The 15,531-nt window shown below is 35.9% G+C and overlaps 1 long non-coding RNA gene across 1 annotated transcript in view; it reads left to right on the plus strand.

The window, feature by feature from the left end:
• LOC127554468 (uncharacterized) overlaps positions 1–13,607 on the plus strand; it is a 36,369-nt gene extending 22,762 nt beyond the window's left edge. Inside the window, exon 4 of the long non-coding RNA XR_007951994.1 lies at positions 13,398–13,607. This is a non-coding gene — a long non-coding RNA (uncharacterized LOC127554468). The remainder of the gene's footprint in view (positions 1–13,397) is intronic.
• Positions 13,608–15,531: the final 1,924 nt, after the last annotated feature.

Here is a 15,531-nt window from a genome sequence, read left to right on the forward strand (position 1 = left end):
AATGCCTTTATGAATCCCCTCAGTTATTAGTACATTCTCTACTCCTTCCCTAAATTACTTTGTATTTATTTTGAATGTATGTGGTAATTACATATATATACCTCTATGTGCATATATAAAATATGTATGTTTATACTAATATGTGCATGGTATATATAATTATATATAATATTTATGCGTATAATCTTATATAAGATATATATCATACACATATATAATGTATGTATAAATACATATATATGTGTATACAAAAATTTATCTGTGCATCTGTATTTTCTCCCATGATAATGTGAGTTCCCTAAGAGGAGGAACTATTTTGCTATTTTCTTTGAGTCTCTAGTATATATAAGCAGGGACATAGTAAATACACTAAACATTGCTGAACTGAATTGAATAAATTTAAACATTTTGGAAACAAAATACAAAATAGTTCCTATTTCTGCAGAGCTTTGCAATTTATGAAGTACTTTTCTGATAAAAACTTTGTGATTTAGGCTGATAGTGATAGATTTATTGTCCTTTTATAGATGAGGAAACAAAGAGATGAAAAGATTCCCCAAGGTCATACAAGGTTGTACAAGGTTATGCCTTTTTTATATAGGGATACTATAGGGTCTCCCATTCAGGTCTTTTGACTGCTAAAGCTCTCTGTGCTCTTCCACTATAACACGAGAATGAAATCACTATTAAGACAATGGTAAATTGTTCTGAAAAATATATAAACATAAGCTGTTCTAATTATTTAATTAGGATTAAATTTATTTGTAAATTAAATTATTAAATTATTGTAAAATAGAAGTGTTCATGAAATACATACTGAGAAAAAAAGATTTATCACTGGAAATAGCCAAAATGTTATTTTCCTTCTTTATTACTTGATACATTATAAGAGAAATATAAGAAGAAAAATGTGGGCAGACACATTTTTAGTACTTGGAGGGAAGAAAAGGAATTACAGATCAACAACATCCATAATAAATACCTCCAACTGAATCAAACTTTCTAATGAAATTGTAATTTACCTATTGTTTCAATGTCATACTTTCTAAAATACTCTTGCTTAAGATTTTCCATCCCTTCTTTTCAAGCTGCCATGTGTGGAATGTTAACATCTGGAAGCCTACCTCTCACTAGAGCAGCTATTCTTGACCGTGTCCATAGTGTCAACAAATTAAATACACATCCTTTAGTAATATATGTCTTGCTCTATTACCTCTGTTTTAATAAGCAGATGGCATCTGAAAAAAACAAGCATCTTAAACAACTATAATTTCTTTTTTATATTTATAAAATTTTATAGATTTATAATTTATAAAATATTTATATTTATATAATTATTGTGCTACACAAGAAAAATCAGATCAAAAAGGGAAGAATGAGAAAAAAACAGAGTGGAAATGCTATGAATAACTATAATTTCTTGTATAATAGTAATGACCATGAAAGCAAAGTTGTACAAAACTTAAATTGAGTATGAATTGCCTGCACAAGTGCAGTAATAAATATAATCATTTAACTGTAACACACAGGAAATATAGGCAACTTTTCATCTTCCTTAAATTTCTTCTGATATAATCAATATGCTACTTGATATTATTGTATCAGTACTTGTTTTTTGATAGATAAGTCTTAAAACTTTTAAAATTGGAAAGGGAATTCAAATACTAGCAAAAAATAACCAAATTTCCTTTTTCAAAAGATAGACACTTAAAAATCCTTCACACTTCACAATCAAAGCTATAATTGAGATTAAAAAACAAAGAAATTATGAAAATTAATATATTTAAATGTCTTTCTAAAATGCAATTCATTCATAAGGAAACATAGTAGGAACTACCTCAATAAGCATGTATTAAGTACCAGAGATCTGAGTAATTGGGTCAATTTTGGGTGGTCTTCTCAGATTATCATTCTTTTGCTCTTTATGTCCTCACCCTGACTTTTTCCACTTCCTGGGAAAATATTAGGATATATTGAAAAATGACTGTGATATAAAAACAATATCTATTTTAGAAACTTCTAGAAAAAAGAGAAAGCATTTTCTACAAACAGCAGAAATCTCACTTTGTGTGCTTTTGTCCTTTTTTTCTGTCACTTTTCCTATTTGCCTTTTTTCTCCCTCTCTTAGGAGTTGAGAAGAAGTCAGCCTCTAGTCTAAGAAGAACTTAGTCCTTCAAGTTTTGGGACAAGATATTAATCATTAATCACAAATTTCTTCATAAACACAACAGTATATTTAGAATTATTAAAGATTATGTTTTAACATACATAATTTATGATTGATGTAGTTGTATGATATGAGGATTTCCCCTTTTGGTCCATGGTCCATGTGCTTGATATTTCAACTTGTACTAAATAAGCATGTTTGTAATTGGAATTTACTATCTATTTTGAGATAATCACTATTAAATATACTTCCAGAGCAAAATTGTGTGGTTATTTTGTACACTTGGCTTTGTTGGTATGTCAAAACCAAATCTAAAAAAAAAATTTCCTAGAAATCCTGACAACTCAACAGATTCAGGGGTATAACAGATTTAATAACTAGTATAAGCAAAGGGTTTGTCCAGCTCCCCTCTCCCTATTGCTCAAACATAACAGTTTTGTACTGGCCTTAATTCCTCATCTCAGAACTGGAGAAATATGTGATCATCTTCTCTTTTCAATAGGCACAAGGTACAAGAAAATTTCCTTCTCTTGATAGAAAGCTAGATCCTTGAATTTTTAAACATGGGATTTACTTGTTTTTTTAATTTAAAAAATTTTAAACAATAGTTTTTTATTTTCAAAATACATGTAGAGATAGTTTTCAGCATTCACCCTTGTAAAAACCTTGTGTTCCAACTTTTTCTCCCTCCCTCCCCTCACTCCCTCCTCTAGACAGCAAGCAATTCAATATAGGTTAAACAAGGAATATTCACCTCTTAGGAAAATAGATTTGAACCAAACTTAATCCCTAGAAATTACGTAAAATTTTACTTCCTTTTATTTTCAAGGGGCAACTTGGCGTACTATTGTTTAGGATGTGAATTTTTTTTTCTAGTACATATCTTCCATGATTTAAAAAGCTTTGATAACCTTTTGCCTTTCCTTTTTTTTTTTTTCTCAGAATGAAGAGTCCTGTTTTTTATATTATATTTTTATGATTTGGATCAGAAGTGTCAAACTTCATTAAGCTATTCATGTGGCTAGAACCAGATTAAATAGTAATTGGGAAATGTTTAATAAAAAATACAAATAAATAATTTTAATTTGTGGTTTTCTAAGATAATATGTGGCAGCAGAGATTAATTTCTATGTTTGACATCACTGGATTCTAAATCATAGGATCATATATCCTATACAACTTTATCTTTTCATTTTTTTCCACTGAATGAATTTTTCTTTTATACTCAATTATAATCTATCAAGTTTGATATTTTTTCTTAGTAACTATCATCAGGCATAGCACTTAAAGGTTTGGGAAATACTTTCTTCTGAATAACTCTCTGGTAGTACAAATATTATAAATATTATTATTCCCATTTTACAAATAAGGAAATAGATTCTCAAGGGTTGTGACCTACCTATGATCATATAGCTATTAAGCATTTAAGACCAGATTCAAATCCATTTTCATGACATCAAATTCAGTTCTGTATTGTCATTCTACTCTTTCTTTTCTTTTAGTGCTGAGGAAAACTGATTAGAAAAATATATTATAAATAGGCATATAAAACATTACTTTAAGACACTCGCCAAAGTCTCAGGATTTAATTCTCATGTATAAAATTAGAACATTTACTGATGGATATCTTCATTCTTAGCAAGATTGTCTAATGAAATTCAATTAACTTTTATTAAGCAAGGTCTAATGATAAGTGTTGGGGATGTAAAGATAAAAAACAATAACTATCAAGAAACTTGTATTTTACTGAGGGGAGAGGAAAAAATAGGATCAATATATATACAAATATGTTTGATGCAAAGAAGGGTATATTAGGAACAAAGAACTGTGACTTAGCAGATTTTTGCTGAGTATTTCAGATATGAATTTCCACTGTGTAGGAAGGATGTTAATTTCCCAGAAAATTTATGTGTATTTATTCATATAACCTGTTCTATACTCCTATAGATCAAGTTCATTCCTGTCAGAATCTGACTTCTAATAGAGGAGTCAGATTTTTTTTATCTTCTCTCTTTAGTATGTTGCCCCCATTGTAGAATTCAAAGATAACTAGATAGTTGCTCTCCATTTAACTAAGAAAATGCAAGATCCAGGGGGTAGCAAGGCAGTGGAACTGAAAAAAGCTCCCTTTCCCCTACTTTTGCTAGAAGGAAAAAGTGTCTTCCAAAGATTTCACTATAGGTTATGTCTATCTGTGAATTCCCATATATTGAGAACTCCCAGGTGAGGAAAATTCTCCTTTTCAATGTACACAAGCAAATTCTTTGCAATTCATCTTAAAGAATTGCTTAGAGCACTAAAAAGTTAAGTGATCTGGCCAGAGACACACAGCCAATGTGTTGGGGAAGGAGCTTGAACTCAGATCTTTCAGTTTTGAGACCAGCTCTCCATCCATTACACCATTTTGAATCTCCTTGCTTTATAGGAACTCCCCCAAAAGGATCCATTGACAAATTGAATTTCTGTATTTACTGTAGCTGAATTTGAAGAGCACTTCTAGTGATCATTAATCTAGCCCATGGGCTACCTATTGTATGTTATTATACTTCAACTGTGAGGGTTCACAGTTGTTACCCAATTGATATACTGAAATGATGCAAAGCCACATAAAGTCCTGTTGGATTGTGTGGTGAGCTTCTTCTTCTCAAAACACCGCCAGGTGATAAAAGTTCAGATCTTTTATTATCTCCAATATAGCCGGTTAGCTTAGAGGCCTATCTCTCTGCTTGGTTCCAAGACCTCCCTCGGAATGTCGCCAAATCCAAAGGTCTGGTCCTTCAGCCTCTGCCTTTGCTTTCTTCTGTCTCCAACCAGCACAGAGATGGAATGAATCTCTTGTCTCCTTCACTTGGGGCTCGGCTAGCTTTCTGGTGAGTCTTTCAGACCAGCTTGGTCTCAGTGGGGGGCGTGCAGGAGCCCAGCCACCTACCACAGTGGTGTGAGATGAAGATGAATCTGGTTGTCCATTGAACTCTTCGACTCGTGGCTTCTTCCTCTGAAAACTCTTCTTCTGCCACCAGCCAGCCAAGTGGAAAATATTCTGCCTTGCTTCGGAGAAAGGGCTTCTGGTGTAATTCCGCTGAAATCTGTCAAAATGCTCTCTGTCTGCACCAGAGTTGCTCCTCTCCAGTCCAGCTGAACTCTCCTCTGCGACCAGCCAGCCAAGTGGAAAATATATTCTGGAATAGCTCTCTCTTCATTGGCCTTATATGTGAATCTTCTGAGAGAATGGGATTATGGGTTTTCTCCCATAGTGCTCTCTGGCCCAAAGAGCTTTAAGGGAGGTGTGAACACAAAGGTGTAAACACAAGCATTGTACTAATTAGTTCTACTTAGTACCTTGTTTCAGGTTCTGGCCAAAATCTTCTTGTAAGATTAGATCAACTTTAATTAGTTAGCAGTTTGTAAGGATTCCAACATCTCCCTCTTTCTTTTGTTTTAGAACATAGGGTGGTCATGACTTCCCTGATTTCTCAAGGAGGTGAGAACCCCACCTAAAAGGTGATCACGCCTTCCCTGACATCTCAGGAAGGGAGATGAAAACACCAAAGGAAATAGGAAATCAAATCAGATTAGTGGGTTTCTGAAGGGGTACACATAAATCCATCAATATGGGCCAGAACTTCGAAACAGATATACATGGTATACATAAATCCATCAATATGAGAGGCATTACACATAATTTACATAAGCACATAGCAATATAACACAGGCTAGTAGAATGTAACAAATAACATGAAACAACCTGAAAATTTACACATGTCCATAAGTCCTAGAAATAGTCCATAAGGAATCCATTGTCCATTAATTCATGTGCCAGCATGAACTGAAAATTCTGCAAAAAGTCTCATCAACAATTTTTCATCTCAGGGAATCCAATGATTCTTGCTGGTTTTTCAAGAACTAAAATAGTTTCATCTTGTCTTAATCCAATGATTCCTGAAGATTTTTAAAAGTTCTTTTAACAGTCTCCTTGTCAGCTATGCTCTTTCAATAGTGAGCACAATCAGCAACAGAACCACCCGATATTTCTTGGGTCTTCTCCTTTGTTTCAAGGGTCTGCTCCATCTCTCTGCGATGGACAAGGCGAATGCGGCTCGTCTGCACCCATCTGATTCCTTCTCCACATGTAGAGATGCAAGCAAATCCTCTCCCCCAAGCAGTTAGCCTATCTGGTCCCTTCCATTCACCACTTTCTGGATCTCTCCACATCACCTGGCGATTATCTAAAGATAGTGGAGCTGCTCGCACTGGACACTGCTCTTCTGGTGGATTATACAACCTGTCTGCTGGAGCCAGTGCATCTTTATCAAAGATTAAAAAATTAATGGTATAGAGAACTAAATTTAGAAGTTCTGTAGGGTTACCCGTGGCTCCCCCTTTCTTTTGTTTTTGGAGGAGTGTCTTAATGTCCCTGTTTCTTCTTTCTATGATTGCCTGACCTTGAGGATTAAAGGGTATGCCAGTAGTGTGTAAAATCTTATACTGTGCACAAAAGTGTTCAAAATGTTTGGAGGTATATGCTGGTCCATTATCTGTTTTTATTTCTTGTGGCACACCCATAATTGCGAATGCTTGAATGAGGAATTCAGTGACTACTCGGGCTGTCTCTTTTGCTGCTGGTATGGCAAAAGTGAATCCTGAAAAGGTGTCTACCACAACGTGGATAAAAGACAGACGACCAAAAGATTTATAGTGGGTCACATCCATTTGCCAGATTTCATTGGGTCTCAAACCACGAGGGTTCTTCCCTGGAGGCAGTGTAGGAGCGTGGAAGGGAAGGCAAGCTGTATAGCTTTTCACTATGCTCCTAGCTTCTTCTTTTGTAATCCCAAACTGTAAACGCAAAGCTCGAGCAGCCTGATGGTATTTAGAATGGGATTCCTGGGCCTCCTGAAATAAAGGCATACTGGCCAACATAGTTAAAAGGCTATCTGCCTTTGAATTCCCATCAAAAATAGGGCCTGGGAGTCCACTATGTGAGTGGACATGCAGGATATAAATCTTTCCTGGATGCTTTCTCACTTGCTCTTGAAGTTCCTTAAAGAGCTGATATGTATTAGAAGCTGCAAATTTTATTTGGGCTGTGGCAATTCTTTGTACCACACCTACTGAATAGGCTGAATCAGATATTATATTTATGTCGCCTGGGTAATAAGTGAGAGCTAGCATGATCGCATATAATTCGTTCTGCTGAGTGGACTGAAAAGGAGTTCTGACTACTCTTTTTACGTTTAAATCATGAGAGTATACAGCACAAATATTTTGTTTGGCTGCGTCTGTAAAAATAGTTGGTCCTTTAAGAGGAACCTTAGAAACCTTCTCCTCAAAAATCCATTGCCAATTATGCAGTAGTCTGGTTATCTTTAATGGAGATCCATGTGCAAAATTTGGAGCCATGGCCAATAAAATTTGCCACTCTGGGATGGTTTCACAGCATACATTAATTTGTGCGTTTGTATAAAAGGTGTATATCTTGTCAGGTCTTGTCCCAGATAATTGTACTGCTCGCTTAATGGCCTTTAATAAAATTCTAGCCACAAGCACTGGGTAAGAAGTAAGGCTTTGTTCTGGTTGTGCTGGGAGGTTCACCCACTCTATCACACTGTCTCCTTGATGAAGGACTGCTGTGGGTGCTTCTTTCGTAGCAAGGGTTTTTGAGTTACTCTTTCAACTACATTGGATAAAGCCAGTTCAACTTCTCTCAAAGCCTCTTGAGCTTCTTTTGTAAGCTGGCGTGGTGAATTTAAAGCAGTGTCTCCCCTTAAAATGTCATATAGGGGTTGCAATTGATTGGTAGTTAAACCTAACACTGGACGCATCCATTGGATATCTCCTATTAACTTTTGGAAATCATTTAAGGTGTTCAACCTCTCTGTTCTTAAAGACAGTTTTTATAGTGTAAGTGCCTTAGGATATATTTCATATCCTAAATATTGAAAAGGAGCATGCCTTTGAATTTTTTCTGTAGCGATATGAAGTTTGTAGTATCTTAGTGTTGCTATGGTCTTTTGTAGACATGCTTCTAACATTCGCTCCTCAAGTGCACATCCCAATATATCATTCATATAATGTAATAGCATAACTTTTGGAAATGCTTTTCTTACTGGAGCAAGAGCAGCAATAACATACATTTGGCATATAGTAGGGCTATTTTTCATTCCCTGTGGCAAAACTGTCCATTCATATCTTTTATAAGACTCAGCTAAATTAACACTGGGCACTGAAAAGGCAAATCTTTTCATATCCTCCTTATCTAGAGGAATGGAATAGAAACAATCCTTGATGTCTATAACCCAAAGAGGCCATTCTCTAGGCAACTGAGTAGGAGATGGAAGTCCAGGCTGAAGAGTTTCCATCTGTTTGTTTACCTTTCTTAAATCACTTAACATCCTCCATTTTCCAGATTTCTTTTTTATAATAAATACTGGAGAATTCCAAGGACTTAGAGAAGGTTGTAAGTGTCCTTGGTCAAGTTGTTCTTGCACTATATCTACTAAGGCCTGAATTTTATCTCTTGTTAAGGGCCACTGTTCTACCCACATTGGGGTATCAGTTTTCCACTGAATAGGAACTGATGAGAGTGCTGGCAGGCCTTCAACAGCAGCCCTACCTAAAAAGCCGAAGTACTTAATTGAAAAGGAATCCCATTCTAAATACCATCAGGCTGCTCGAGCTTTGCGTTTACAGTTTGGGATTACAAAAGAAGAAGCTAGGAGCATAGTGAAAAGCTGTACAGCTTGCCTTCCCTTCCACGCTCCTACGCTGCCTCCAGGGAGAACCCTCGTGGTTTGAGACCCAATGAAATCTGGCAAATGGATGTGACCCACTATAAATCTTTTGGTCGTCTGTCTTTTATCCACGTTGTGGTAGACACCTTTTCAGGATTCACTTTTGCCATACCAGCAGCAAAAGAGGCAGCCCGAGTGGTCACTGAATTCCTCATTCAAGCATTTGCAATTATGGGTGTGCCACAAGAAATAAAAACAGATAAAAATGTGGTGAGCTTTTTCTTCTCAAAACACCGCCAGGTGATAAAAGTTCAGATCTTTTATTATCTCCAATATAGCCAGTTAGCTTAGAGGCCTATCTCTCTGTTTGGTTCCAGAGCTCCCTCCAAATGTTGCCAAATCCAAGGATTCTGTCCTTCAGCCTCTGCCTCTGCTTTCTTCAGCCTCCAGCCAGCTCCACTCTTCATGTCATTCCGGTGAAATCTCTCAATGTGCTCTGTGTCTGCACCAGAGTGCTCCTCTCCAATCTAGCTGAACTCTCTTCTGCAACCAGCCAGCCAAGTGGAATATATTCTGCCTTGCCTCAGAGAGAGGGCTTCTGGTGTAATTCCGCTGAAATCTGTCAAAGTGCTCTCTGTCTGCACCAGAGTTGCTCCTCTCCAGTCCAGCTGAACTCTCCTCTGCGACCAGCCAGCCAAGTGGAAAATATATTCTGGAATAGCTCTCTCTTCATTGGCCTTATATGTGAATCTTCTGAGAGAATGGGATTATGGGTTTTCTCCCATAATGCTCTCTGGCCCAAAGAGCTCTAAGGGAGGTGTGAACTCAAAGGTGTAAACACAAGCATTGTACTAATTAGTTCTACTTAGTACCTTGTTTCAGGTACTGTCCAAAATCTTCTTGTAAGATTAGATCAACTCTAATTAGTTAGCAGTTTGTAAGGATTCCAACAGGTTTGGGGCATGCTATTGCATTATAAGGAGGGTACCAATGAAACACTCAATGGAATGCTTACTCTCTTGGTAGCTGTAAAATATTAGGATGTTAAGTAGGGAAGACGATGCAAATTCTGCCCTGTGTGAGTTTTCTGAGGTTATAGAGGCTTAAAAAATTTCCAGATAAAACCCAGAGAGTATAATATAAAGAAATGAAAGCATCAAAGAATTGAGAACAAGAACTTTCTAGCATTCTTCCTAGTCCAATGATTTTGCAGAAGTCTGAAGAGAGAAAATAACCTATCCAGGGTCACACATTAAGTAGCAGAACTGGGATTCAAATCTTGGTTCTCTCACTTCAAATTCAGTGCTTTTTTTTTTTTTTTAATGGTACCATGCTTTTCGAAAACCTTTATCTCACAAGACAATGCTGAAAGAGGTGGATTTTCCTTCCTTCCTTGGCATATGGAAATATTAAAGAGGGCTGATGCTACCGTCCAGGCAAAAAGAACTAAGAACCTAACAAAAATAGTTGCTAGGGGAGGAGAGAAGAGGTGATAGAGATTGAAATGGGAAAGAGAATGTAAAGGCAGAAATAGTTCCTACTATAGTCAGGTCATCAGAAGTACAGGTGCAGACATTTTGGAAAGCTCTGAAACAGATATCAACAGCATTGTAATTACAACTGTATTGATATTATAATCAGAGGACTTGGGTTCAAAATCTTGCCTCCTATTACTTATTACCTAGATAAAGCATTTAACTTCAGTTTTTTCAAAAGTAAGATGCTAAGGTTAGACCTGGTTTTTGAAGTCCCTTCTTTCTCTAGGTCTATAATTCTATAATTGATCATATGAATAGAGTTATTATAGAAGATTTCCTTTTTTCTAAGGAAATATTGCTGCCCTACTAAAAGAAAAATCTGGCTATAATTATGACTGAAATATTACAAAGTTGACATTATTAAATATAGAAAAATGGAACATGACAGATGCAATCTGAATTTGTTGTACTGCCTATATTAAAAGTAAAAACCCATATGTTACAGTACACAGATTCTTGAATGCTCTGGATAATTATTTAGTATATACAGAAAGTACTAAAGATTTTCACTTCAAATTCTTAATTATAAACTAAAGTAGGATAAAGCTGTTTTTTCAGTTATATAAGGAGGCTAGGAAAGGATTATAAATTCAAAGTGACTTGAAACACATTTATTTATCTAATCATTTAAAAAAAAAACTGCCTTTTATGTGTAAGGCACTGAGGATAGAGATACAAAGGCCCTGACATCATGGAGTTGACTTTCTAGTGGGAGTGGGATGAGGATTGTGGAAGCATATGCTAGCAAGGAATTTACTTTCTAGTGGGAGTGGGATAAGGATTGTGGAGGTATATGCCAAGTACATAAATAACTTTTTATAGAGGAAGAAAAAGACATAGGAACAAATTTCATTAATATAAAGGTTCATAGGTGAGAAAACTCTGTTAATTCAGGTGGCACCTTCTACACAATTTATAGTCCTAAAGAGTTGCCTGGGCATGAAGGAATATAAAATTTAATAATAACAACAATAATAACTAGCAGTTTACACAGTGCTTTTAAGTTTTACAGTGTTTTATAAATGGTCTCTTCTTTTATCCTCACAACAATCCTGAGAGTTAGGTGCTACTATTATTTGTATTTTAGAAGGTAAGTGAGAAAATGACTTGCTCAGGTGCATACAACTAGCAAATATCTGAAGTCACATTTGAATTCAGGTCTTCCTGATTTTAGGTTCACTGTTCTGTCCCAGTTAACTGCCCAGAGTCCCACAGCCAGAATCTGTCAAAAGAGGAATTGAAACTACACTTTTCTGGCTTTGAGACTGTCTCTCCATGCCACACTGAGTAAAGAAGAGTTAGATAAGTGCAAATGACAGGTCCAGGGAAAGTGTTGTGAGCAGGAAAAGATGACTTTCACATGAGAATGGGGGTGATAAAGCAAGGAAAACTTTATGGTAAAAATTTGAAATAGTCCTTGATGGAATAGAGAATTTATATGATCATCATGATTTTTCAGGAGATTATTTGTATATTAATGAGCCTAGAGAATGGATTAGGAAAGGGATGACCTAAAGGAGAAGGCCAAGTTATCCTAACTGCAATAAGATAAGTGAAATTGAATAATGGCCTGGATAAGGGAGATTGTAGTAGGTATGAAAAAGAATAAGTGCATATGGAAGATATAGTAAAGGTAGAAAGAATAGGACATAGTTAATTGTTTAAAGAGAAGAAGCTATGATGAAAGTAGTGAAGGAAAAAGATTCAAAGGCAGGAGCCTGGGAGGTTGTGAAGTTGGGGGCATTATTAATGGGAAGAAAGAATGTGGTGGCAGCAGGCAAATTTAGTTTTAGTCATGTTGAGTTTGAGATACGACATTTTTTTGGAAAAAGAAGAATGGAGTTCTCAGGACAAGTTAGGACTTAGGAAATTACCTTTCCAACTTTATGGTAGATTACTCTTCTTTTTGCACTCTGTGCTTCAACTGTCCATCTCTGATTTTCAAGTCTTGATCTGAAGGAGGGAGATTGGTAATGGTAATAGATTTTTTTTGGAAGCGTGGAGAACTTGGGAGAAAAATAATGATTTCAGTTTTGAATAGATTATTAAAAATGTCTATAGGTTATTCAATTTAAGATGTGCAATAGAAGTGGAGGTGTAAGTCTAGAGATTAGGAGAGAAATTAAGTCTAGATAAGTAAATCTGTGATTTTGAAGATGATCATTGAATTCATGAGAAACTTAGATGATGATTGTCAAGTGAAATGGTCTGAGGGAAGAAGAGGCAAGAAGTACCTCCCTGTTATCACACCTTTGAGAACAAGGACAAGTTTTGGAGGATATCTATGGTTAGTTGATATGACTTGGATGATGATCCAGTAAATGAGCTTGAGAAGGAACAATTAGTCATAGAGGAGAAGCAGGAGACTTGAGTGTCACAAAACCGTAGAGAGATATAAGGTATCAATCAAAGGAATACTGATAGTGTCAAAGACTATGGAGAAAACAAGAAGGATGAATACTGACAAAATGTCATTATATTTGTTAATAAAGAAATATTTGGTAACTTTTGAAAAAGTAGTTTGAACTGAATAATGAGATCAGAGGCTAGATTGTAGAGGGTTAAGAGAATGAAAAGGAAACAAATGCAAATGGCCTTCTCAAGGAGTTTAGCTCCAAAAGGGAGGATAGATCTATGGGATGGATGGTACATATCTAGTGCATATAGATGGAGGAGACATGAACATGTTTGAAGGCTGTAAAGAAGCATCCAGTAGCCAGAGATTGAAAATAAGTAAAAGAGTGAGGGTAGTAGAGGGAGATAGATTGCTAAAGTAGGTAGGATGGAATAGATTGTTTGTGCTTATAGAGCGGTTTGTTTTGGCAAGAACAACCACCATTTCTTCATGTGGGACAGAGGTGAGAGAAGAGATAGTGAAGGAAAGTATTTTAAGTAATGTGAGGAGGGTGGGAGGAAAGAAGGAGCTCTCAGCTAATGGATTCGTTTTTTTTTTTTTTTCAGTGAAATATGAGGCATACCCAGATTAAACAGCAACAACTAGCAGGGGGTTCAGTTTCAGGATAATGACATACAAGTTGTACTGCTGGCCTAAAAGTCTTCCACTCAGTTGCAAAGGTAATTTTCCTAAAGCATAAGTTCAATTTGTGACATCTTTTATTCAACAGGCACTTTTGAGTCATTATAATTTGGCTTCCTACTTTCTAGTCTTAATTTTTTATTCCCACATAATCTACCATCTAACTACACTATCCCTCTCTATCTCCTCTCATCCTGACTGTTTCTGTACATGTTACAATTCAATAGGCTAGAAAGTAGCAAAGCAGAACTAAGTAAACTTTTTTATTTCAAAATTATTTTCTACCTCATGACAGTATCACAAGGACAATGGGGACTCTAGCTGAGTGTCATTTGGAATAATATATTTTACTTCAAACCAGGAACATACTCATTGCATTCTATTTTTGTTTCTTAGTTATGATATACTTTCTAAGGTAATCAGGACAAATTTGGATATTTTTTACACTTACTGGAAAATATTTCTTTGACAGAATTTTATTTCACATTATTTAACATAATTTTAGTCATTTTAATCTTTTTCAACTAAATGCTAGCAAAGCCTTTGAGTATTTGACAAAATTCTAGTTTCACCATGTATATGGAACTTATCTCAAAAGGGATATGCAATATTAATGCATATGGCTCTGTCTTTGGGGCTGCAACAGTAAAAAAGAGAAAAAAAAATACTCAATGCTCACAGATTGTTGTTGCTTATCCCTTGTTTTCAAAGACATGACACCAGGGAGGTAATGCCATGACTTGCAAATGAATTGGGTTTAAATGGGAAGGGGCAGTTCAAAGACACCATCCTCACTTTCTCCTTCAGAGTCATTTAGATCCAATTGGAAGACATGGATCAGGATGATTGGAGATGGCCTTGGACGCTGAGGGAGAAATTCAAGGCACTCAGAGGTAGGTGAGCCCCCTGGGAGATGGGGGTGGAGTGGAGCTGGGAAAAATCTAGGATTCTGAGCACAAAGGGACCTTTAGAGACTTTTTAATCTTATTCAGTCATTTTACAGATCAGGAAACTAAAATCAAGAGAATCACAGAAGTAATGAGTAGCAGGGAATTAGGAAAGACTTTAGAGAAAACACTTGCAGTGAACATTTCTAAAGGAAACTAAGGATTCTAAGAAGTGAATGACATTTCAGGACCTGGGGATAGCCTGTGAAAACATGGAGATACAGGAAATGTCAATTGTAGGGATATTTGGCTGGGATTGGACATGAGAAGAGTAGTGACATAAATATAGAAAGGCAATTTGAAGCTGATTGAGGAGGGCTTTAAATGACAAGATGAGAAGTCTGTATTTTATCTTAGAGGCAGACAGCTTAGGTTATAGCTATTCCAACTCCACCAATTACATCTTTGTGTACTTTTCTTTCCACAACCCTTTCATCACTAATTATTTCTATTAGTCCAGCAAATGTGTGATGATCTCAAATAGTATTTGCTAATACATTTTTACTTGGTATGTTTTTAATTATTTGATGTATTTGGCAAACTGGGTCAGAGATCTGTAATACACTGTTTTACTCAGATGAATCAGAAATGTTTGACCTAACCATATACATGCATATAGTTTTATCATTACTTTCTGGTTCTGAAACAACATGTTTAAGACTATTATGTGATGCCAAGCAAATCACTATCCTCCTCCCTTTCTTCTGTAGATAAATGTACTTTATGATGGAGAATAATTTGACAAGTGGTAAAATCCTTTTGAATTCTACTTGCCCTTAAAAGTGTTTTCTCTCACCATTATCTTGGAGAGTTTTTTTTTTTTAACTGTTCTTCCTAAGACTTGACTTTATTAATATTCTTCTTCTCCTCAACAATAGCTAGCATTGGTAAAGTCTTTCAGGATTTTCAGAACCTACATAAAAGTTAATTCTTTTGTTACTGATGACAACACCCTGGGAGATAGCTACCATAGTTATGTCCATTTTACTGATGAAGAAAGGGAGGCACAGGAAGATGAACTGACTTGCTTAAAGTCACTGCTGTTGATTGTCAGAAGCAGAATTTGAACTCAGATCTTCCAAATGCTATGTCTAGTGTTCTATGCACACTA

This window comes from Antechinus flavipes, chromosome 3 (assembly GCF_016432865.1).
Source record: "Antechinus flavipes isolate AdamAnt ecotype Samford, QLD, Australia chromosome 3, AdamAnt_v2, whole genome shotgun sequence".
Lineage (NCBI taxonomy): Eukaryota > Metazoa > Chordata > Mammalia > Dasyuromorphia > Dasyuridae > Antechinus > Antechinus flavipes.